The following is a 25,986-nucleotide window of genomic DNA, read 5'->3' as shown; positions in this document are numbered from 1 at the left end:
TAGAGGAAGGTGTGATACATACATATAACACATACATGATAGATACATACATATATCACACACACGATAGATAGGATAGATAGATAGAACACATACATACAAGTTAGATACATACATACATTATAGATACATATATATACACACACACACATACGATAGATAGATAGATAGATAGATAGATAGATAGATAGATAGATAGATAGATAGATACATATATATATATATATATATATCACAAACATATATGATTCATACATATATCACACACACATACATGATACATACATGAGAAAGACCTGGGATGGTGATGAGGCCAGGGCCCCCTGCTGATGTTGCGTTGAGGAAGGCAGTGTTCCAGGGCGGATGCCAGTCGGGGAGAGCGCCGCGCAGCCCGGGAAAAATACTGCTGAGGAGCTACATCTGGAAGAGCCCCTGGGAGGGAGAGTGCCACATGCCCCATCCTGCGCGGCAGACTCTGCAGGCCTGCACATGGGAAGGGAGGTCTCTGGCCACACGTACTCACCCTTCTGCTGAAGCCCCGCTGCTGTCCCCATCAGCGCTCTCCAGCGGGGAGCGGGGCCAGGATGAACCTCAATCTGTGAGAACTATCTTCATGATCAAGAGATCTCATATGCAAGATAAGTATGTGTTGGGATAGGGCTGGGGAGGGTGGCTGCTCGGGCACACCCCCGTCAAGTTAAGGAGATTTAACTGAGGAAGCACAAGGGAACTCTCGTCTGGGGACAACAACTGCAGGGAGACCACATCTTTTCAGATGAACATGGGAGGGCGGAAGGCTGCCTAATACTGAAGCACCCTCAGACATTAAACCATATGCAACAACTATTGCAAGCATTCCTGGGGGAAGGTCTGCAGCAGACGGATTTGCATACGGTGATGTCATCCAAGCAATGGGCCAAAGTTGGCTGGAACCCTCATCTGTATATGAAAAGAGAAAAGGGGCATGCAGGGCATGGCGGCCTTTTGCGGCGCTTGGATAACCCCAAGTTTGCATTAAACACCCCCACCCTCCTTCGGTGTGGGGCTCATGTTGGCCATGCCCAAGCCCCTGAAGCATTCAAGCTGATTTCTTGCAGCAGCTGGGCACTGTAACAGCTTCAGAGCTGCTCTACAAGACAAGTAAAAGGGTGTGGGCCCTGCAGCACCACCTGTAGTTTGCATACACACATATATAGGACAGCATCTCTTATATGCCCCAGGGTCAATAAAATAGTATCCTTGTCTAGGCTATCCATCCCCTCAGATAAGGTATTTGTCCATGCCGCTACAGCACTACACACCCAGGCCGACGCAATTGCCGGTCTGAGTAAGGTACCTGAATGTGTATAAATGGACTTCAGGGTAATCTCCTGTTTGCGGTCAGCACACTCTTTGAGGGTAGCTGTATCCTGGGACGGGAGGGCTACCTTCTTGGATAAGCGTGTTAATGCTTTGTCCACCCTAGGGGAGGATTCCCATCGTAACCTATCCGTTGATGGGAAAGGATACGCCATAAGAATTCTTTTGGAAATCTGCAGTCTTTTATCTGGAGATTCCCAAGCTTTTTCACATAACTCGTTCAGCTCGTGTGAGGGGGGAAAGGTTACCTCAGGCTTCTTTCCCTTGTACATATGTACCCTCTTGTCAGCGACGGGGTTCCTCTGTGATGTGCAAAACATCTTTTATTGCCATAATCATAAATCGAATGGATTTTGCCAATTTTGGCTGTAACTTTGCATCATCGTAATCGACACTGGAGTCAGAATCCGTGTCGGTATCTGTGTCAACAATCTGGGATAGTGGGCGCTTATGAGACCCTGACAGTCCCTGCAACATAGGATCAGGCATGGGTTGAAACCCTGACTGTCCCAAAGCTTCTGCCTTGTCTAATCTTTTGTGCAATGAGTTTACACTAGCATTTAAAACATTCCACATATCCATCCAATCAGCTGTCGGCGGAGACACCACATTCATTTGCTCCCGCTCCTCTCTAATATAGCCTTCTTCCTCAGACATGTCGACACACGTGTACCGACACACTTCACACACAGGGAATGCTTTTTCTGAAGACAGTTTCCCCACAAGGCCCTTTGGAGAGACAGAGAGAGAGTATGCCAGCACACCCCCCAGCGCTATATAACCCAGGAATAAAACAGTAACTTAATGTTTGCCCAGTAGTGCTGCTGTATGTAATTTGCGAATTATGTGCCCCCCCCCCCCCTCTTTTCAACCCTCTTGTCTAACGTGGTATAAGCAGGGTAGAGTCCGGGGAGCTTCCTCTCAGCGGTGCTGTGGAGAAAAAATGGCGCTGGTGAGTGCTGAGGGAGAAGCCCCGCCCCCTCGGAGGCGGGCTTCTGTCCCGCTTAAACTGTAAAATTGGTGGGGGCTTATACATATATAAAGTGCCCAGCTGTATATATGTTATATTTTTGCGAAAGAGGTTTATATTGCTGCCCAGGGCGCCCCCCCTGCGCCCTGCACCCTTACAGTGACCGGAGTATGTGAGGTGTATGGGAGCAAAGGCGCACAGCTGCAGTGCTGTGCGTTACCTCAGTGAAGATCATGAAGTCTTCTGCCGCCTCTGAAGTCTTCTTTTCTTCTCATACTCACCCGGCTTCTATCTTCCGGCTCTGCGAGGGGGACGGCGGCGCGGCTCTGGGACGGACGGCGAGGGTGAGATCCTGCGTACCAATCCCACTGGAGCTAATGGTGTCCAGTAGCCTAAGAAGCAGGACCTTGCAACTCAGAGAGTAGGGCTGCTTCTCTCCCCTCAGTCCCTCGATGAGGGAGTCTGTTGCCAGCAGTGCTCCCTGAAAATTAAAAACCTAACAAAATACTTTCTGTCAGAAAGCTCAGGAGAGCTCCTGAAAAGCACCCAGTCTCCACTGGGTACAGTATTGTTTTCTTTCAAAAATCCACTTCATTTTCTTTACCCTATTATTAAAATGGTAATTGACAAAAACAAACTACATTGTCACCAGAAGAGCAATACAAAATGTACAAGTGATATATTAAAATCATCTTTCCAGCTTGAATTTCAATGATGCATTGGGTCAACAATTTTGTGAGAAAAACATCTTCACCCTTAAATAAAGATTTTCTTAATTCCTTACCTGTGTGCTAATTAGATATCACCTTGTTTTCACATTAAACAGACTTCCACATGAGAAAGCAGCAAGGATGCAGTGGCGTTAATGTTTCCTGGTGTCAACCTGTATTATTTCAGTAGACATTGAAATGAGGATACATCTTGCTGCCTTTCCAATGAAGCAAGTTTAATTTAGTAATAGGTGAAAAACCATCCCTACAAAGGTGTTAATCAGAGACTTGGCTTTGTGGACACTTTTCAGAGAACAAATTTGTTAGCATAAAAATAAAGCCAGAAAATGAAGAGCTGTTTAATCACGCAATTTGATTTTTTTGCCAGCATATTTCTTTTTCTCTGCAACCCACTGCTAAATTGTGCTTCCTAGATGTTTTTATAAAATCACTGAATCAAATCTAACTCTGATTACATCAGAGAAGGCCAGGTACCCTACACCATAACAGGGGGCATGAAATTTGACTTGTCTACTTAAAGATCACCAAAATCTGATAACAAGGTCAATTACGTCCCTGGGTGGGATTGAACCACCAACCTTTTGGTTAATAGTCGTACACACTAACTGATTGCGCCACAGAGACACTTTGCAAAACAACATACTGACAAATGCTAATAAGCATTCATCTAAAACGTTTCCTAGAAAAACTTAAAAAAGTCAATAATCTGGAGAGTTTTTGTAAGATGTTTCTTCTATCAACCAACGAAGAAACACATTGGTACTTTCCCATGATGAGTGAGTGCTTCAGGATCTCTTGCACTTACATGTGCAGCAGAGTACAGCAATGGAAGCATGCTGGGCCCATAACCCAGAGGTAGGCAGCTTGAAACTATCCTCTGCTATATGCATTTTTTTGTTTGTTATTTCAAGTAATCCAAAACTGGGATTGATATTTTGGCTCTTTTATTTTTACTTAAAGTACAATAACTTTTACCATTTTAATTTGTTTTAATAGTATATTGACAGTATTGTTTTCTTTCAAAAATCCACTTAATTTTCTTTACCCTATTATTAAAATGGTAATTGACAAAAACAAACTACATTGTCACCAGAAGAGCAATACAAAATGTACAAGTGATATATTAAAATCATCTTTCCAGCTTGAATTTCAATGATGCATTGGGGCAACGATTTTGTGAGAAACATCTTCACCCTTAAATAAAGATTTTCTTAATTCCTTACCTGTGTGCTAATTAGATATCACCTTGTTTTCATATTAAACAGACTTCCACATGAGAAAGCAGCAAGGATGCAGTGGCGTTAATATTTCCTGGTGTCAACTTGTATTATTTCAGTAGACATTGAAATGAGGATGCATCTTGCTGCCTTTCCAATGAAGCAAGTTTAATTTAGTAATAGGTGAAAAACCATCCTTACAAAGGTGTTAATCAGAGACTTGGCTTTGTGGACACTTTTCAGAGAACAAATTTGTTTGCATAAAAATAAAGCCAGAAAATGAAGAGCTGTTTAATCACTCAATTGGATTTTTCTGCCAGCATATTTTTTTTCTCTGCAACCCACTGCTAAATTGTGCTTCCTAGCTGTTTTTATAAAATCACTGAATCAAATCTAACTCTGATTACATCAGAGAAGGCCAGGTACCCTACACCGTAACAGGGGGTTTGAAATTTTGACTTGTCTACTTAAAGATCACCAAAATCTGATAACAAGGGAAATTAGGTCCCTGGGTTGGATTGAACCACCAACCTTATGGTTAATAGCCGTACATACTAACTGATTGCGCCACAGAGACACTTTGCAAAAGTCCGTACTGACAAAGGCTAATAAGCATTAATCTAAAACGTTTCCTAGAAAAACTTTAAAAAGTCAATAATCTGGAGAGTTTTTGTAAGATGTTTCTTCCATCAACCAACGAAGAAACACATTGGTACTTTCCCATGATGAGTGAGTGCTTCAGGATCTCTTGCACTTACATGTGCAGCAGAGTACTGCAATGGAAGCATGCTGGGCTCATAACCCAGAGGTAGGCAGATTGAAACTATCCTCTGCTATATGCATTTTTTTTTGTTAATTAAAGTAATCCAAAACTGGGATTGATATTTTTGCTCTTTTATTTTTACTTAAAGTACAATAACTTTTACCATTTTAATTTGTTTTAATAGTATATTGACAGTATTGTTTTCTTTCAAAAATCCACTTCATTTTCTTTACCCTATTATTAAAATGGTAATTGACAAAAACAAACTACATTGTCACCAGAAGAGCAATACAAAATGTACAAGTGATATATTAAAATCATCTTTCCAGCTTGAATTTCAATGATGCATTGGGTCAACAATTTTGTGAGAAACATCTTCACCCTTAAATAAAGATTTTCTTAATTCCTTACCTGTGTGCTAATTAGATATCACCTTGTTTTCACATTAAACAGACTTCCACATGAGAAAGCAGCAAGGATGCAGTGGCGTTAATGTTTCCTGGTATCAACCTGTATTATTTCAGTAGACATTGAAATGAGGATACATCTTGCTGCCTTTCCAATGAAGCAAGTTTAATTTAGTAATAGGTGAAAAACCATCCCTACAAAGGTGTTAATCAGAGACTTGGCTTTGTGGACACTTTTCAGAGAACAAATTTGTTAGCATAAAAATAAAGCCAGAAAATGAAGAGCTGTTTAATCACGCAATTTGTTTTTTTTTGCCAGCATATTTCTTTTTCTCTGCAACCCACTGCTAAATTGTGCTTCCTAGATGTTTTTATAAAATCACTGAATCAAATCTAACTCTGATTGCATCAGAGAAGGCCAGGTACCCTACACCATAACAGGGGGTATGAAATTTGACTTGTCTACTTAAAGATCACCAAAATCTGATAACAAAGTCAATTACGTCCCTGGGTGGGATTGAACCACCAACCTTTTGGTTAATAGCCGTACACACTAACTGATTGCGCCACAGAGACACTTTGCAAAAGTACATACTGACAAATGCTAATAAGCATTCATCTAAAACGTTTCCTAGAAAAACTTAAAAAAGTCAATAATCTGGAGCGTTTTTGTAAGATGTTTCTTCTATCAACCAACGAAGAAACACATTGGTACTTTCCCATGATGAGTGAGTGCTTCAGGATCTCTTGCACTTACATGTGCAGCAGAGTACAGCAATGGAAGCATGCTGGGCCCATAACCCAGAGGTAGGCAGATTGAAACTATCCTCTGCTATATGCATTTTTTTGTTTGTTAAAGTAATCCAAAACTGGGATTGATATTTTGGCTCTTTTATTTTTACTTAAAGTACAATAACTTTTACCATTTTAATTTGTTTTAATAGTATATTGACAGTATTGTTTTCTTTCAAAAATCCACTTAATTTTCTTTACCCTATTATTAAAATGGTAATTGACAAAAACAAACTACATTGTCACCAGAAGAGCAATACAAAATGTACAAGTGATATATTAAAATCATCTTTCCAGCTTGAATTTCAATGATGCATTGGGGCAACGATTTTGTGAGAAACATCTTCACCCTTAAATAAAGATTTTCTTAATTCCTTACCTGTGTGCTAATTAGATATCACCTTGTTTTCACATTAAACAGACTTCCACATGAGAAAGCAGCAAGGATGCAGTGGCGTTAATGTTTCCTGGTGTCAACTTGTATTATTTCAGTAGACATTGAAATGAGGATGCATCTTGCTGCCTTTCCAATGAAGCAAGTTTAATTTAGTAATAGGTGAAAAACCATCCCTACAAAGGTGTTAATCAGAGACTTGGCTTTGTGGACACTTTTCAGAGAACAAATTTGTTAGCATAAAAATAAAGCCAGAAAATGAAGAGCTGTTTAATCACTCAATTGGATTTTTTTGCCAGCATATTTCTTTTTCTCTGCAACCCACTGCTAAATTGTGCTTCCTAGCTGTTTTTATAAAATCACTGAATCAAATCTAACTCTGATTACATCAGAGAAGGCCAGGTACCCTACACTATAACAGGGGGTTTGAAATTTTGACTTGTCTATGTAAAGATCACCAAAATCTGATAACAAGGTCAATTAGGTCCCTGGGTGGGATTGAACCACCAACCTTTTGGTTAATAGCCGTACATACTAACTGATTGTGCCACAGAGACACTTTGCAAAAGTCTATACTGACAAAGGCTAATAAGCATTCATCTAAAACGTTTCCTAGAAAAACTTTAAAAAGTCAATAATCTGGAGAGTTTTTGTAAGATTTTTCTTCCATCAACCAACGAAGAAACACATTGGTACTTTCCCATGATGAGTAAGTGCTTCAGGATCTCTTGCACTTACATGTGCAGCAGAGTACTGCAATGGAAGCATGCTGGACCCATAAACCAGAAGTAGGCAGATTGAAACTATCCTTTGCTATATGCATTTTTTTTGTTAATTTAAGTAATCAAAACTGGGATTGATATTTTTGCTCTTTTATTTTTACTTAAAGTACAATAACTTTTACCATTTTAATTTGTTTTAATAGTATATTGACAGTATAGTTTTCTTTCAAAAATCCACTTAATTTTCTTTACCCTTTTATTAAAATGGTAATTGACAAAAACAAACTACATTGTCACCAGAAGAGCAATACAAAATGTACAAGTGATATATTAAAATCATCTTTCCAGCTTGAATTTCAATGATGCATTGGGGCAACGATTTTGTGAGAAACATCTTCACCCTTAAATAAAGATTTTCTTAATTCCTTACCTGTGTGCTAATTAGATATCACCTTGTTTTCACATTAAACAGACTTCCACATGAGAAAGCAGCAAGGATGCAGTGGCATTAATGTTTCCTGGTGTCAACCTGTATTATTTCAGTAGACATTGAAATGAGGATGCATCTTGCTGCCTTTCCAATGAAGCAAGTTTAATTTAGTAATAGGTGAAAAACCATCCTTACAAAGGTGTTAATCAGAGACTTGGCTTTGTGGACACTTTTCAGAGAACAAATTTGTTAGCATAAAAATAAAGCAAGAAAATAAAGAGCTGTTTAATCACTCAATTAGATTTTTCTGCCAGCATATTTTTTTTCTCTGCAACCCACTGCTAAATTGTGCTTCCTAGCTGTTTTTATAAAATCACTGAATCAAATCTAACTCTGATTACATCAGAGAAGGCCAGGTACCCTACACCATAACAGGGGGTTTGAAATTTTGACTTGTTAAAGATCACCAAAATCTGATAACAAGGTCAATTAGGTCCCTGGGTGGGATTGAACCACCAACCTTTTGGTTAATAGCCGTACATACTAACTGATTGCGCCACAGAGACACTTTGCAAAATTCCATACTGACAAAGGCTAATAAGCATTCATCTAAAACGTTTCCTAGAAAAACTTAAAAAAGTCAATAATCTGGAGAGTTTTTGTAAGATGTTTCTTCTATCAACCAACGAAGAAACACATTGGTACTTTCCCATGATGAGTGAGTGCTTCAGGATCTCTTGCACTAACATGTGCAGCAGAGTACAGCAATGGAAGCATGCTGGGCCCATAACCCAGAGGTAGGCAGATTGAAACTATCCTCTGCTATATGCATTTTTTTTTGTTAATTAAAGTAATCCAAAACTGGGATTGATATTTTGGCTCTTTTATTTTTACTTAAAGTACAATAACTTTTACCATTTTAATTTTTTTTAATAGTATATTGACAGTATTGTTTTCTTTCAAAAATCCACTTCATTTTCTTTACCCTATTATTAAAATGGTAATTGACAAAAACAAACTACATTGTCACCAGAAGAGCAATACAAAATGTACAAGTGATATATTAAAATCATCTTTCCAGCTTGAATTTCAATGATGCATTGGGGCAACGATTTTGTGAGAAACATCTTCACCCTTAAATAAAGATTTTCTTAATTCCTTACCTGTGTGCTAATTAGATATCACCTTGTTTTCACATTAAACAGACTTCCACATGAGAAAGCAGCAAGGATGCAGTGGCGTTAATGTTTCCTGGTGTCAACCTGTATTATTTCAGTAGACATTGAAATGAGGATGCATCTTGCTGCCTTTCCAATGAAGCAAGTTTAATTTAGTAATAGGTGAAAAACCATCCCTACAAAGGTGTTAATCAGAGACTTTGCTTTGTGGACACTTTTCAGAGAACAAATTTGTTAGCATAAAAATAAAGCCAGAAAATGAAGAGCTGTTTAATCACTCAATTGGATTTTTCTGCCAGCATATTTCTTTTTCTCTGCAACCCACTGCTAAATTGTGCTTCCTAGCTGTTTTTATAAAATTACTGAATCAAATCTAACTCTGATTACATCAGAGAAGGCCAGGTACCCTACACCATAACAGGGGGTTTGAAATTTTGACTTGTCTACTTAAAGATCACCAAAATCTAATAACAAGGTCAATTAGGTCCCTGGGTGGGATTGAACCACCAACCTTTTGGTTAATAGCCGTACATACTAACTGATTGCGCCACAGAGACACTTTGCAAAATTCTATACTGACAAAGGCTAATAAGCATTCATCTAAAACGTTTCCTAGAAAAACTTAAAAAAGTCAATAATCTGGAGAGTTTTTGTAAGATGTTTCTTCTATCAACCAACGAAGAAACACATTGGTACTTTCCCATGATGAGTGAGTGCTTCAGGATCTCTTGCACTAACATGTGCAGCAGAGTACAGCAATGGAAGCATGCTGGGCCCATAACCCAGAGGTAGGCAGATTGAAACTATCCTCTGCTATATGCATTTTTTTTTTGTTAATTAAAGTAATCCAAAACTGGGATTGATATTTTGGCTCTTTTATTTTTACTTAAAGTACAATAACTTTTACCATTTTAATTTTTTTTAATAGTATATTGACAGTATTGTTTTCTTTCAAAAATCCACTTCATTTTCTTTACCCTATTATTAAAATGGTAATTGACAAAAACAAACTACATTGTCACCAGAAGAGCAATACAAAATGTACAAGTGATAAATTAAAATCATCTTTCCAGCTTGAATTTCAATGATGCATTGGGGCAACGATTTTGTGAGAAACATCTTCACCCTTAAATAAAGATTTTCTTAATTCCTTACCTGTGTGATAATTAGATATCACCTTGTTTTCGCATTAAACAGACTTCCACATGAGAAAGCAGCAAGGATGCAGTGGCATTAATGTTTCCTGGTGTCAACTTGTATTATTTCAGTAGACATTGAAATGAGGATGCATCTTGCTGCCTTTCCAATGAAGCAAGTTTAATTTAGTAATAGGTGAAAAACCATCCTTACAAAGGTGTTAATCAGAGACTTGGCTTTGTGGACACTTTTCAGAGAACAAATTTGTTAGCATAAAAATAAAGCAAGAAAATGAAGAGCTGTTTAATCACTCAATTGGATTTTTCTGCCAGCATATTTTTTTTCTCTGCAAACCACTGCTAAATTGTGCTTCCTAGCTGTTTTTATAAAATCAATGAATCAAATCTAACTCTGATTACATCAGAGAAGGCCAGGTACCCTACACCATAAGAGGGGGTTTGAAATTTTGACTTGTCTACTTAAAGATCACCAAAATCTGATAACAAGATCAATTACATCCCTGGGTGGGATTGAACCACCAACCTTTTAGTTAAAAGCCATACACACTAACTGATTGCGCCACAAAGACACTTTGCGAAAGGGCATACTGACAAAGGCTAATAAGCATTCATCTAAAACGTTTCCTAGAAAAACTTTAAAAAGTCAATAATCTGGAGAGTTTTTGTAAGATGTTTCTTCCATCAACCAACGAAGAAACACATTGGTACTTTCCCATGATGAGTGAGTGCTTCAGGATCTCTTGCACTTACATGTGCAGCAGAGTACAGCAATGGAAGCATGCTGGGCCCATAACCCAGAGGTAGGCAGATTGAAACTATCCTTTGCTATATGCTTTTTTTTTGTTAATTAAAGTAATCCAAAACTGGGATTGATATTTTGGCTCTTTTATTTTTACTTAAAGTACAATAACTTTTACCATTTTAATTTGTTTTAATAGTATATTGACAGTATTGTTTTCTTTCAAAAATCCACTTAATTTTCTTTACCCTATTATTAAAATGGTAATTGACAAAAACAAACTACATTGTCACCAGAAGAGCAATACAAAATGTACAAGTGATATATTAAAATCATCTTTCCAGCTTGAATTTCAATGATGCATTGGGGCAACGATTTTGTGAGAAACATCTTCACCCTTAAATAAAGATTTTCTTAATTCCTTACCTGTGTGATAATTAGATATCACCTTGTTTTCGCATTAAACAGACTTCCACATGAGAAAGCAGCAAGGATGCAGTGGCGTTAATGTTTCCTGGTGTCAACTTGTATTATTTCAGTAGACATTGAAATGAGGATGCATCTTGCTGCCTTTCCAATGAAGCAAGTTTAATTTAGTAATAGGTGAAAAACCATCCCTACAAAGGTGTTAATCAGAGACTTGGCTTTGTGGACACTTTTCAGAGAACAAATTTGTTAGCATAAAAATAAAGCCAGAAAATGAAGAGCTGTTTAATCACTCAATTGGATTTTTCTGCCAGCATATTTCTTTTTCTCTGCAACCCACTGCTAAATTGTGCTTCCTAGCTGTTTTTATAAAATCACTGAATCAAATCTAACTCTGATTACATCAGAGAAGGCCAGGTACCCTACACAATAAGAGGGGGTTTGAAATTTTGACTTGTCTACTTAAATATCACCAAAATCTGATCACAAGGTCAATTACGTCCCTGGGTGGGACTGAACCACCAACCTTTTGGTTAATAGTCGAACACACTAACCGATCGCGCCACAGAGACACTTTGCAAAAAGTACATACTGACAAAGGCTAATAAGCATACATCTAGAACGTTTCCTAGAAAAACATTAAAAAATAAATAATCTGGAGAGTTTTTGTAAGATGTTTCTTCCATCAACCAACGAATAAACACATTGGTACTTTCCCATGATGAGTGAGTGCTTCAGGATCTCTTGCACTTACATGTGCAGCAGAGTACTGCAATGGAAGCATGCTGGACCCATAACCCAGAGGTAGGCAGATTGAAACTATCCTTTGCTATATGCATTTTTTTTTGTTAATTTAAGTAATCAAAACTGGGATTGATATTTTTGCTCTTTTATTTTTACTTAAAGTACAATAACTTTTACCATTTTAATTTGTTTTAATAGTATATTGACAGTATAGTTTTCTTTCAAAAATCCACTTAATTTTCTTTACCCTATTATTAAAATGGTAATTGACAAAAAAAACTACATTGTCACCAGAAGAGCAATACAAAATGTACAAGTGATATATTAAAATCATCTTTCCAGCTTGAATTTCAATGATGCATTGGGGCAACAATTTTGTGAGAAACATCTTCACCCTTAAATAAAGATTTTCGTAATTCCTTACCTGTGTGCTAATTAGATATCACCTTGTTTTCACATTAAACAGACTTCCACATGAGAAAGCAGCAAGGATGCAGTGGCGTTAATGTTTCCTGGTTTCAACCTGTATTATTTCAGTAGACATTGAAATGAGGATGCATCTTGCTGCCTTTCCAATGAAGCAAGTTTAATTTAGTAATAGGTGAAAAACCATCCCTACAAAGGTGTTAATCAGAGACTTGGCTTTGTGGACACTTTTCAGAGAACAAATTTGTTAGCATAAAAATAAAGCCAGAAAATGAAGAGCTGTTTAATCACGCAATTTGATTTTTTTGCCAGCATATTTCTTTTTCTCTGCAACCCACTGCTAAATTGTGCTTCCTAGATGTTTTTATAAAATCATTGAATCAAATCTAACTCTGATTACATCAGAGAAGGCCAGGTACCCTACACAATAACAGGGGGTATGAAATTTGACTTGTCTACTTAAAGATCACCAAAATCTGATAACAAGGTCAATTACGTCCCTGGGTGGGATTGAACCACCAACCTTTTGGTTAATAGCCGTACACACTAACTGATTGCGCCACAGAGACACTTTGCAAAAGTCCATACTGACAAATGCTAATAAGCATTCATCTAAAACGTTTCCTAGAAAAACTTAAAAAAAGTCAATAATCTGGAGAGTTTTTGTAAGATGTTTCTTCTATCAACCAACGAAGAAACACATTGGTACTTTCCCATGATGAGTGAGTGCTTCAGGATCTCTTGCACTTACATGTGCAGCAGAGTACAGCAATGGAAGCATGCTGGGCCCATAACCCAGAGGTAGGCAGATTGAAACTATCCTCTGCTATATGCATTTTTTTTTTGTTAATTAAAGTAATCCAAAACTGGGATTGATATTTTGGCTCTTTTATTTTTACTTAAAGTACAATAACTTTTACCATTTTAATTTGTTTTAATAGTATATTGACAGTATTGTTTTCTTTCAAAAATCCACTTAATTTTCTTTACCCTATTATTAAAATGGTAATTGACAAAAACAAACTACATTGTCACCAGAAGAGCAATACAAAATGTACAAGTGATATATTAAAATCATCTTTCCAGCTTGAATTTCAATGATGCATTGGGGCAACGATTTTGTGAGAAACATCTTCACCCTTAAATAAAGATTTTCTTAATTCCTTACCTGTGTGCTAATTAGATATCACCTTGTTTTCACATTAAACAGACTTCCACATGAGAAAGCAGCAAGGATGCAGTGGCGTTAATGTTTCCTGGTGTCAACCTGTATTATTTCAGTAGACATTGAAATGAGGATGCATCTTGCTGCCTTTCCAATGAAGCAAGTTTAATTTAGTAATAGGTGAAAAACCATCCCTACATAGGTGTTAATCAGAGACTTTGCTTTGTGGACACTTTTCAGAGAACACATTTGTTAGCATAAAAATAAAGCCAGAAAATGAAGAGCTGTTTAATCACTCAATTGGATTTTTCTGCCAGCATATTTCTTTTTCTCTGCAACCCACTGCTAAATTGTGCTTCCTAGCTGTTTTTATAAAATCACTAAATCAAATCTAACTCTGATTACATCAGAGAAGGCCAGGTACCCTACACAATAAGAGGGGGTTTGAAATTTTGACTTGTCTACTTAAATATCACCAAAATCTGATCACAAGGTCAATTACGTCCCTGGGTGGGATTGAACCACCAACCTTTTGGTTAATAGTCGAACACACTAACCGATCGCGCCACAGAGACACTTTGCAAAAAGTACATACTGACAAAGGCTAATAAACATACATCTAGAACGTTTCCTAGAAAAACATTAAAAAATAAATAATCTGGAGAGTTTTTGTAAGATGTTTCTTCCATCAACCAACGAATAAACACATTGGTACTTTCCCATGATGAGTGAGTGCTTCAGGATCTCTTGCACTTACATGTGCAGCAGAGTACTGCAATGGAAGCATGCTGGACCCATAACCCAGAGGTAGGCAGATTGAAACTATCCTTTGCTATATGCATTTTTTTTTTGTTAATTTAAGTAATCAAAACTGGGATTGATATTTTTGCTCTTTTATTTTTACTTAAAGTACAATAACTTTTACCATTTTAATTTGTTTTAATAGTATATTGACAGTATAGTTTTCTTTCAAAAATCCACTTAATTTTCTTTACCCTATTATTAAAATGGTAATTGACAAAAAAAACTACATTGTCACCAGAAGAGCAATACAAAATGTACAAGTGATATATTAAAATCATCTTTCCAGCTTGAATTTCAATGATGCATTGGGGCAACAATTTTGTGAGAAACATCTTCACCCTTAAATAAAGATTTTCGTAATTCCTTACCTGTGTGCTAATTAGATATCACCTTGTTTTCACATTAAACAGACTTCCACATGAGAAAGCAGCAAGGATGCAGTGGCGTTAATGTTTCCTGGTTTCAACCTGTATTATTTCAGTAGACATTGAAATGAGGATGCATCTTGCTGCCTTTCCAATGAAGCAAGTTTAATTTAGTAATAGGTGAAAAACCATCCCTACAAAGGTGTTAATCAGAGACTTGGCTTTGTGGACACTTTTCAGAGAACAAATTTGTTAGCATAAAAATAAAGCCAGAAAATGAAGAGCTGTTTAATCACGCAATTTGATTTTTTTGCCAGCATATTTCTTTTTCTCTGCAACCCACTGCTAAATTGTGCTTCCTAGATGTTTTTATAAAATCATTGAATCAAATCTAACTCTGATTACATCAGATAAGGCCAGGTACCCTACACAATAACAGGGGGTATGAAATTTGACTTGTCTACTTAAAGATCACCAAAATCTGATAACAAGATCAATTACTTCCCTGGGTGGGATTGAACCACCAACCTTTTGGTTAATAGCCATACACACTAACTGATTGCGCCACAGAGACACTTTGCAAAAGTACATACTGACAAATGCTAATAAGCATTCATCTAAAACGTTTCCTAGAAAAACTTAAAAAAAGTCAATAATCTGGAGAGTTTTTGTAAGATGTTTCTTCTATCAACCAACGAAGAAACACATTGGTACTTTCCCATGATGAGTGAGTGCTTCAGGATCTCTTGCACTTACATGTGCAGCAGAGTACAGCAATGGAAGCATGCTGGGCCCATAACCCAGAGGTAGGCAGATTGAAACTATCCTTTGCTATATGCTTTTTTTTTGTTAATTAAAGTAATCCAAAACTGGGATTGATATTTTGGCTCTTTTATTTTTACTTAAAGTACAATAACTTTTACCATTTTAATTTGTTTTAATAGTATATTGACAGTATTGTTTTCTTTCAAAAATCCACTTAATTTTCTTTACCCTATTATTAAAATGGTAATTGACAAAAACAAACTACATTGTCACCAGAAGAGCAATACAAAATGTACAAGTGATATATTAAAATCATCTTTCCAGCTTGAATTTCAATGATGCATTGGGGCAACGATTTTGTGAGAAACATCTTCACCCTTAAATAAAGATTTTCTTAATTCCTTACCTGTGTGCTAATTAGATATCACCTTGTTTTCGCATTAAACAGACTTCCACATGAGAAAGCAGCAAGGATGCAGTGGCGTTAATGTTTCCTGGTGTCAACCTGTATTATTTCAGTAGACATTGAAATGAGGATGCATCTTGCTGCCTTTCCAATGAAGCAAGTTTAATTTAGTAATAGGTGAAAAACCATCCCTACAAAGGTGTTAATCAGAGACTTTGCTTTGTGGACACTTTTCAGAGAACAAATTTGTTAGCATAAAAATAAAGCCAGAAAATGAAGAGCTGTTTAATCACTCAATTGGATTTTTCTGCCAGCATATTTCTTTTTCTCTGCAACCCACTGCTAAATTGTGCTTCCTAGCTGTTTTTATAAAATCACTGAATCAAATCTAACTCTGATTACATCAGAGAAGGCCAGGTACCCTACACCATAACAGGGGGTTTGAAATTTTGACTTGTCTACTTAAAGATCACCAAAATCTGATAACAAGGTCAATTACGTACCTGGGTGGGATTGAACCACCAACCTTTTGGTTAATAGCCGTACACACTAACTAATTGCGCCACAGAGACACATTGCAAAAGTATATACTGACAAGGGCTAATAAGCATTCATCTAAAACGTTTCCTAGAAAAACTTTAAAAAGTCAATAATCTGGAGAGTTTTTGTAAGATGTTTCTTCCATCAACCAACGAAGAAACACATTGGTACTTTCCCATGATGAGTGAGTGCTTCAGGATCTCTTGCACTTACATGTGCAGCAGAGTACAGCAATGGAAGCATGCTGGGCCCATAACCCAGAGGTAGGCAGATTGAAACTATCCTTTGCTATATGCTTTTTTTTTGTTAATTAAAGTAATCCAAAACTGGGATTGATATTTTGGCTCTTTTATTTTTACTTAAAGTACAATAACTTTTACCATTTTAATTTGTTTTAATAGTATATTGACAGTATTGTTTTCTTTCAAAAATCCACTTAATTTTCTTTACCCTATTATTAAAATGGTAATTGACAAAAACAAACTACATTGTCACCAGAAGAGCAATACAAAATGTACAAGTGATATATTAAAATCATCTTTCCAGCTTGAATTTCAATGATGCATTGGGGCAACGATTTTGTGAGAAACATCTTCACCCTTAAATAAAGATTTTCTTAATTCCTTACCTGTGTGCTAATTAGATATCACCTTGTTTTCACATTAAACAGACTTCCACATGAGAAAGCAGCAAGGATGCAGTGGCGTTAATGTTTCCTGGTGTCAACCTGTATTATTTCAGTAGACATTGAAATGAGGATGCATCTTGCTGCCTTTCCAATGAAGCAAGTTTAAATTAGTAATAGGTGAAAAACCATCCTTATAAAGGTGTTAATCAGAGACTTGGCTTTGTGGACACTTTTCAGAGAACAAATTTGTTAGCATAAAAATAAAGCCAGAAAATGAAGAGCTGTTTAATCACTCAATTGGATTTTTCTGCCAGCATATTTTTTTTCTCTGTAACCCACTGCTAAATTGTGCTTCCTAGCTGTTTTTTATAAAATCACTGAATCAAATCTAACTCTGATTACATCAGAGAAGGCCAGGTAGCCTACACAATAAGAGGGGGTTTGAAATTTTGACTTGTCTACTTAAATATCACCAAAATCCGATCACAAGGTCAATTACGTCCCTGGGTGGGATTGAACCACCAACCTTTTGGTTAATAGTCGAACACACTAACCGATCGCGCCACAGAGACACTTTGCAAAAAGTTCATACTGACAAAGGCTAATAAGCATACATCTAGAACGTTTCCTAGAAAAACATTAAAAAATAAATAATCTGGAGAGTTTTTGTAAGATGTTTCTTCCATCAACCAACGAATAAACACATTGGTACTTTCCCATGATGAGTGAGTGCTTCAGGATCTCTTGCACTTACATGTGCAGCAGAGTACTGCAATGGAAGCATGCTGGACCCATAACCCAGAGGTAGGCAGATTGAAACTATCCTTTGCTATATGCATTTTTTTTTGTTAATTTAAGTAATCAAAACTGGGATTGATATTTTTGCTTTTTTATTTTTACTTAAAGTACTATAACTTTTACCATTTTAATTTGTTTTAATAGTATATTGACAGTATAGTTTTCTTTCAAAAATCCACTTAATTTTCTTTACCCTATTATTAAAATGGTAATTGACAAAAAAAACTACATTGTCACCAGAAGAGCAATACAAAATGTACAAGTGATATATTAAAATCATCTTTCCAGCTTGAATTTCAATGATGCATTGGGGCAACAATTTTGTGAGAAACATCTTCACCCTTAAATAAAGATTTTCGTAATTCCTTACCTGTGTGCTAATTAGATATCACCTTGTTTTCACATTAAACAGACTTCCACATGAGAAAGCAGCAAGGATGCAGTGGCGTTAATGTTTCCTGGTTTCAACCTGTATTATTTCAGTAGACATTGAAATGAGGATGCATCTTGCTGCCTTTCCAATGAAGCAAGTTTAATTTAGTAATAGGTGGAAAACCATCCCTACAAAGGTGTTAATCAGAGACTTGGCTTTGTGGACACTTTTCAGAGAACAAATTTGTTAGCATAAAAATAAAGCCAGAAAATGAAGAGCTGTTTAATCACGCAATTTGATTTTTTTGCCAGCATATTTCTTTTTCTCTGCAACCCACTGCTAAATTGTGCTTCCTAGATGTTTTTATAAAATCATTGAATCAAATCTAACTCTGATTACATCAGAGAAGGCCAGGTACCCTACACAATAACAGGGGGTATGAAATTTGACTTGTCTACTTAAAGATCACCAAAATCTGATAACAAGGTCAATTACGTCCCTGGGTGGGATTGAACCACCAACCTTTTGGTTAATAGCCGTACACACTAACTGATTGCGCCACAGAGACACTTTGCAAAAGTACATACTGACAAATGCTAATAAGCATTCATCTAAAACGTTTCCTAGAAAAACTTAAAAAAGTCAATAATCTGGAGAGTTTTTGTAAGATGTTTCTTCTATCAACCAACGAAGAAACACATTGGTACTTTCCCATGATGAGTGAGTGCTTCAGGATCTCTTGCACTTACATGTGCAGCAGAGTACAGCAATGGAAGCATGCTGGGCCCATAACCCAGAGGTAGGCAGATTGAAACTATCCTCTGCTATATGCATTTTTTTTGTTAATTAAAGTAATCCAAAACTGGGATTGATATTTTGGCTCTTTTATTTTTACTTAAAGTACAATAACTTTTACCATTTTAATTTGTTTTAATAGTATATTGACAGTATTGTTTTCTTTCAAAAATCCACTTAATTTTCTTTACCCTATTATTAAAATGGTAATTGACAAAAAAAACTACATTGTCACCAGAAGAGCAATACAAAATGTACAAGTGATATATTAAAATCATCTTTCCAGCTTGAATTTCAATAATGCATTGGGGCAACGATTTTGTGAGAAACATCTTCACCCTTAAATAAAGATTTTCTTAATTCCTTACCTGTGTGCTAATTAGATATCACCTTGTTTTCACATTAAACAGACTTCCACATGAGAAAGCAGCAAGGATGCAGTGGCGTTAATGTTTCCTGGTGTCAACCTGTATTATTTCAGTAGACATTGAAATGAGGATGCATCTTGCTGCCTTTCCAATGAAGCAAGTTTAATTTAGTAATAGGTGAAAAACCATCCTTACAAAGGTGTTAATCAGAGACTTGGCTTTGTGGACACTTTTCAGAGAACAAATTTGTTAGCATAAAAATAAAGCCAGAAAATGAAGAGCTGTTTAATCACTCAATTGGATTTTTCTGCCAGCATATTTCTTTTTCTCTGCAACCTACCGCTAAATTGTGCTTCCTAGCTGTTTTTATAAAATCACTGAATCAAATCTAACTCTGATTACATCAGGGAAGGCCAGGTACCCACACCATAACCGGGGGTTTGAAATTTTGACTTGTCTACTTAAATATCACCAAAATCTGATCACAAGGTCAATTACATCCCTGGGTGGGATTGAACCACCAACCTTTTGGTTAATAGCCAAACACACTAACCGATTGCGCCACAGAGACACTTTGCAAAAAGTTCATACTGACAAAGGCTAATAAGCATTCATCTAGAACGTTTCCTAGAAAAACTTTAAAAAGTCAATAATCTGGAGAGTTTTTGTAAGATGTTTCTTCCATCAACCAACGAAGAAACACATTGGTACTTTCCCATGATGAGTGAGTGCTTCAGGATCTCTTGCACTTACATGTGCAGCAGAGTACTGCAATGGAAGCATGCTGGGCCGATAACCCAGAGGTAGGCAGATTGAAACTACCCTCTGCTATATGCATTTTTTTTTAATTAAAGTAATCCAAAATTGGGATTGATATTTTAGCTCTTTTATTTTTACTTAAAGTACAATAACTTTTACCATTTTAATTTGTTTAATAGTATATTGACAGTATTGTTTTCTTTCAAAAATCCACTTAATTTTCTTTACCCTATTATTAAAATGGTAATTGACAAAAACAAACTACATTGTCACCAGAAGAGCAATACAAAATGTACAAGTGATATATTAAAATCATCTTTCCAGCTTGAATTTCAATGATGCATTGGGGCAACGATTTTGTGAGAAACATCTTCACCCTTAAATAAAGATTTTCTTAATTCCTTACCTGTATGCTAATTAGATATCACCTTGTTTTCACATTAAACAGACTTCCACATGAGAAAGCAGCAAGGATGCAGTGGCGTTAATGTTTCCTGGTGTCAACCTGTATTATTTCAGTAGATATTGAAATGACGATGCATCTTGCTGCCTTTCCAATGAAGCAAGTTTAATTTAGTAATAGGTGAAAAACCATCCCTACAAAGGTGTTAATCAGATACTTGGCTTTGTGGACACTTTTCAGAGAACAAATTTGTTAGCATAAAAATAAAGCCAGAAAATGAAGAGCTGTTTAATCACTCAATTGGATTTTTTTGCCAGCATATTTCTTTTTCTCTGCAACCCACTGCTAAATTGTGCTTCCTAGCTGTTTTTTTTTATAAAATCACTTAATCAAATCTAACTCTGATTACATCAGAGAAGGCCAGGTACCCTACACCACAAGAGGGGGTTTGAAATTTTGACTTGTCTACTTAAAGATCACCAAAATCTGATAACAAGGTAAATTACGTCCCTGGGTGGGATTGAACCACCAACCTTTTGGATAATAACCGAACACGCTAACTGATTGCGCCACAGTGACACTTTGCAAACTTACATTCTGACAAACGCTAATAAGCATTCATCTAGAACGTTTCCTAGAAAAACTTTAAAAAGTCAATAATCTGGAGAGTTTTTGTAAGATGTTTCTTCCATCAATCAACAAAGAACATTCAAGCTGATTTCTTGCAGCAGCTGGGCACTGTAACAGCTCCAGAGCTGCTCTGTAAGGCAACTAAAAGGGTGTGGGCCCTGCAGCACTACCTGTAGTTCGCATTGTGCGTTGGAAGGCACAAAGTAAGCAGACGGGAGAAGTCAGGATAGTGCGCAAGGGCATAGAAAGGAGCGGCTCAAGAAAAGAGAAGTGGAAACAGACAGCAAACTAGGCTGGAGAGAGACCTGAGACAAAGAGATCTGAATTATATGAGAGCCGACCAGGGGAAACACAAATTATGCAGTCGAGTTTCCCACATTTGGGGAAATCGCTGGAGCAGCACACACAGAGTGCAATGGGTGAGCCTTGCCCTGGGAGAAGCACCTTCATGATCATAGTATCTCACCTGGCAGGTAAGTAGGAGTTGGGCAAGAGCTGAGGAGGGTCGCTGCTCGGGCACCCCCCTGTCAAGTGAAGGAGATCCAACTGAGGCAGCACAAGAGAACTCTCGAAAGAAGAACAAGGCTAGAGGAAGATCTGAGACACAGAAATCTGGCTTTTACCAGAGCTGACCAGAGGAAAGCACAAACACAGTCCCCCACTACCACAAATAATGCAGTCGAGTTTCCCACATTTGGGGAAATCACAGGGGTCAGCATACCCAGAATGCAATGAATGAACCTCACCCTGGGAGAACAATCTTCATGACCATGGTATCTCCTATGCAAAATAAGTATGATTTGGGATAGGGCTGGGGAGGGCCGCTGCTCAGGCACATCTCTGTCAAGTAAAGGAGATTCAACTGAGGCAGCACAAGGGAACTCTCATCTGGGGACAACAACTGCAGGGAGAACACATATTTTCAGATGAACATGGGAGGGCAGAAGGCTGCCTAATACTGAAGCACCCCCAAACAACAAACCAAATGCAACAACTAGTACAAGCATTCCTGGGGGAAGGCCTGCAGCAGATGGATTTGCATATGGTGATGTCATCCAAGCAGTGGGTCAAAGTTGGCTTCAACCCTCGTCTGCATATGAAAAGAGAAAAGGGGCGTGCAGGGCATGGCGGCCTTTTGCGGCGCTTGGATGACCCCTAGTTCGCATTAAACACCTCCACCCTACTTCGGTGTGGGGCTCATGTTGGCTATGCCCCAGCCCATGAAGCATTCAAGCTGATTACTTGCAGCAGCTGGGCACTGTAATAGCTCCAGAGCTGCTATGTAAGGCAAGTAAAAGGGTGTGGGCCCTGCAGCACTACCTGTAGTTCGCATTGTGCATTGGAAGGCACAAAGTAAGCAGATGGGAGAAGTCAAGATAATGCGCAAGGGCATAGAAGGGAGCGGCTCAAGAAAAGAGAAGTTTAAACAGACAGCAAACTAGGCTGGAGAGAGACCTGAGACAAACAGATCTGAATTATACGAGAGCTGACCAGGGGAAACACAAATTATGCAGTCAAGTTTCCCACATTTGGGGAAATCGCAGGAGCAGCACACCCAGAGTGCAATGGGTGAGCCTTGCCCTGGGAGAAGCACCTTCATGATCATAGTATCTCACTTGGCAGGTAAGTAGGAGTTGGGCTTGAGCTGGGGAGGGTTGATGCTAGGGCACCCCCCTGTCAAGTGAAGGAGATCCAACTGAGGCAGCACAAGGGAACTCTCGAAAGAAGAACAAGGCTAGAGGAAGATCTGAGACAAAGAAATCTGACTTTTACCAGAGCTGACCAGAGGAAAGCACAAACACAGTCCCCCACTACCACAAATAATGCAGTCGAGTTTCCCACATTTGGGGAAATCACAGGGGTCAGCATACCCAGAATGCAATGAATGAACCTCACCCTGGGAGAACAATCTTCATGACCATGGTATCTCCTATGCAAAATAAGTATGATTTGGGATAGGGCTGGGGAGGGCCGCTGCTCAGGCACATCTCTGTCAAGTAAAGGAGATTCAACTGAGGCAGCACAAGGGAACTCTCATCTGGGGACAACAACTGCAGGGAGAACACATATTTTCAGATGAACATGGGAGGGCAGAAGGCTGCCTAATACTGAAGCACCCCCAAACAACAAACCAAATGCAACAACTAGTGCAAGCATTCCTGGGGGAAGGCCTGCAGCAGATGGTTTTGCATATGGTGATGTCATCCAAGCAGTGGGTCAAAGTTGGCTTCAACCCTCGTCTGCATATGAAAAGAAAAAAGGGATGTGCAGGGCATGGCGTCCTTTTGTGGCGCTTGGATGACCCCTAATTCGCATTAAACATCTCCACCCTCCTTCGGTGTGGGGCTCATGTTGGCTATGCCCCAGCCCCTGAAGCATTCAAGATGATTTCTTGCAGCAGCTGGGCACTGTAACAGCTCCAGAGCTGCTCTGTAAAGCATGTAAAAGGGTGTGGGCCCTGCAGCACTACCTGTAGTATGCATTGTGCGTTGGAAGGCACAAAGTAAGCAGACGGGAGAGGTCAGGATAGTGCGCAAGGGCATAGAAGGGAGCGGCTCAAGAAAAGAGAAGTGGAAACAGACAGCAAACTAGGCTGGAGAAAGACCTGAGACAAAGAGATCTGAATTATATGAGAGCCGACCAGAGGAAACACAAATTATGCCGTCAAGTGTCCCACATTTGGGGAAATCGCAGGAGCAGCACACCCAGAGTGCAATGGGTGAGCCTTGCCCTGGGAGAAGCACCTTCCTGATCATAGTATCTCACCTGGCAGGTAAATAGGAGTTGGGCTAGAGCTGGGGAGGGTCGCTGCTCGTGCACCCCCCTGTCAAGTGAAGGAGATCCAACTGAGGCAGCACAAGGGAACTCTCGAAACAAGAACAAGGCTAGAGGAAGATCTGAGACAAAGAAATCTGACTTTTACCAGAGCTGACCAGAGGAAAGCACAAACACAGTCCCCCACTACCACAAATAATGCAGTTGAGTTTCCCACATTTGGGGAAATCACAGGGGTCAGCATACCCAGAATGCAATGAATGAACCTCACCCTGGGAGAACAATCTTCATGACCATGGTATCTCCTATGCAAAATAAGTATGATTTGGGATAGGGCTGGGGAGGGCCGCTGCTCAGGCACATCTCTGTCAAGTAAAGGAGATTCAACTGAGGCAGCACAAGGGAACTCTCATCTGGGGACAACAACTGCAGGGAGAACACATATTTTCAGATGAACATGGGAGGGCAGAAGGCTGCCTAATACTGAAGCACCCCCAAACAACAAACCAAATGCAACAACTAGTGCAAGCATTCCTGGGGGAAGGCCTGCAGCAGATTGATTTGCATATGGTAATGCCATCCAAGCAGTGGGTCAAAGTTGGCTTCAACCCTCGTCTGCATATCAAAAAAGAGAAAAGGGGCGTGCAGGGCATGGCGGCCTTTTGCGGCGCTTGGATGACCTCTAGTTCGCATTAAACACCTCCACCCTCCTTCGGTGTGGGGCTCATGTTGGCTATGCCCCAGCCCCTGAAGCATTCAAGCTGATTTCTTGCAGCAGCTGGGCACTGTAACAGCTCCAGAGCTGCTCTGTAAGGCAAGTAAAAGGGTGTGGGCCCTGCAGCACTACCTGTAGTTTGCATTGTGCATTGGAAGGCACAAAGTAAGCAGACGGGAGAAGTCAGGATAGTGCGCAAGGGCATAGAAGGGAGCGGCTCAAGAAAAGAGAAGTGGAAACAGACAGCAAACTATACTGGAGAGAGACCTGAGACAAAGAGATCTGAATTATACGAGAGCCGACCAGGGGAAACACAAATTATGCAGTCAAGTGTCCCACATTTGGGGAAATTGCAGGAGCAGCACACCCAGAGTGCAATGGGTGAGCCTTGCCCTGGGAGTAGCACCTTCATGATCATAGTATCTCACCTGGCAGGTAAGTAGGAGTTGGACTAGAGCTGGGGAGGGTCGCTGCTCGGGCACCCCCCTGTCAAGTGAAGGAGATCCAACTGAGGCAGCACAAGGGAACTCTTGAAAGAGGAACAAGGCTAGAGGAAGATCTGAGACAAAGAAATCTGACTTTTACCAGAGCTGACCAGAGGAAAGCACAAACACAGTCCCCCACTACCACAAATAATGCAGTCGAGTTTCCCACATTTGGGGAAATCACAGGGGTCAGCATACCCAGAATGCAATGAATGAACCTCACCCTGGGAGAACAATCTTTATGACCATGGTATCTCCTATGCAAAATAAGTATGATTTGGGATAGGGCTGGTGAGGGCCGCTGCTCAGGCACATCTCTGTCAAGTAAAGGAGATTCAACTGAGGCAGCACAAGGGAACTCTCATCTGGGGACAACAACTGCAGGGAGAACACATATTTTCAGATGAACATGGGAGGGCAGAAGGCTGCCTAATACTGAAGCACCCCCAAACAACAAACCAAATGCAACAACTAGTACAAGCATTCCTGGGGGAAGGCCTGCAGCAGATGGATTTGCATATGGTGATGTCATCCAAGCAGTGGGTCAAAGTTGGCTTCAACCCTCGTCTGCATATGAAAAGAGAAAAGGGGCGTGCAGGGCATGGCGGCCTTTTGCGGCGCTTGGATGACCCCTAGTTCGCATTAAACACCTCCACCCTACTTCGGTGTGGGGCTCATGTTGGCTATGCCCCAGCCCATGAAGCATTCAAGCTGATTACTTGCAGCAGCTGGGCACTGTAATAGCTCCAGAGCTGCT

The 25,986-nt window shown here is 39.0% G+C and overlaps 8 non-coding genes and 1 pseudogene across 8 annotated transcripts; all 9 read right to left on the bottom strand.

Annotated features, from left to right (window-relative positions):
• Nucleotides 1–19,959: 19,959 nt before the first annotated feature.
• Nucleotides 19,960–20,033, bottom strand: TRNAN-AUU (transfer RNA asparagine (anticodon AUU)). The gene has a single exon. It is a non-coding gene; the product is annotated as a tRNA-Asn (tRNA).
• A 1,560-nt stretch (nucleotides 20,034–21,593) lies between these two features.
• LOC135038353 (U1 spliceosomal RNA) lies at nucleotides 21,594–21,735 on the bottom strand (annotated as a pseudogene).
• A 152-nt stretch (nucleotides 21,736–21,887) lies between these two features.
• LOC135038384 (U1 spliceosomal RNA) lies at nucleotides 21,888–22,051 on the bottom strand. The gene has a single exon (XR_010232754.1). It is a non-coding gene; the product is annotated as a U1 spliceosomal RNA (small nuclear RNA).
• A 671-nt stretch (nucleotides 22,052–22,722) lies between these two features.
• Nucleotides 22,723–22,885, bottom strand: LOC135038345 (U1 spliceosomal RNA). The gene has a single exon (XR_010232720.1). It is a non-coding gene; the product is annotated as a U1 spliceosomal RNA (small nuclear RNA).
• Nucleotides 22,886–23,037: 152 nt separating this feature from the next.
• LOC135038383 (U1 spliceosomal RNA) lies at nucleotides 23,038–23,201 on the bottom strand. The gene has a single exon (XR_010232753.1). It is a non-coding gene; the product is annotated as a U1 spliceosomal RNA (small nuclear RNA).
• A 671-nt stretch (nucleotides 23,202–23,872) lies between these two features.
• On the bottom strand, nucleotides 23,873–24,035 carry LOC135038364 (U1 spliceosomal RNA). Its single transcript, XR_010232734.1, has one exon. It is a non-coding gene; the product is annotated as a U1 spliceosomal RNA (small nuclear RNA).
• Nucleotides 24,036–24,187: 152 nt separating this feature from the next.
• LOC135038371 (U1 spliceosomal RNA) lies at nucleotides 24,188–24,351 on the bottom strand. Its single transcript, XR_010232741.1, has one exon. It is a non-coding gene; the product is annotated as a U1 spliceosomal RNA (small nuclear RNA).
• Nucleotides 24,352–25,024: 673 nt separating this feature from the next.
• LOC135038339 (U1 spliceosomal RNA) lies at nucleotides 25,025–25,187 on the bottom strand. The gene has a single exon (XR_010232714.1). It is a non-coding gene; the product is annotated as a U1 spliceosomal RNA (small nuclear RNA).
• A 152-nt stretch (nucleotides 25,188–25,339) lies between these two features.
• Nucleotides 25,340–25,503, bottom strand: LOC135038394 (U1 spliceosomal RNA). Its single transcript, XR_010232763.1, has one exon. It is a non-coding gene; the product is annotated as a U1 spliceosomal RNA (small nuclear RNA).
• Between the last annotated feature and the right edge of the window lie 483 nt (nucleotides 25,504–25,986).

This window comes from Pseudophryne corroboree, unplaced genomic scaffold, assembly GCF_028390025.1.
Source record: "Pseudophryne corroboree isolate aPseCor3 unplaced genomic scaffold, aPseCor3.hap2 scaffold_709, whole genome shotgun sequence".
Lineage (NCBI taxonomy): Eukaryota > Metazoa > Chordata > Amphibia > Anura > Myobatrachidae > Pseudophryne > Pseudophryne corroboree.
The sequence above is the reverse complement of the archived record's forward strand: the minus strand, read 5'-3'. Positions and strand labels throughout refer to the sequence as shown.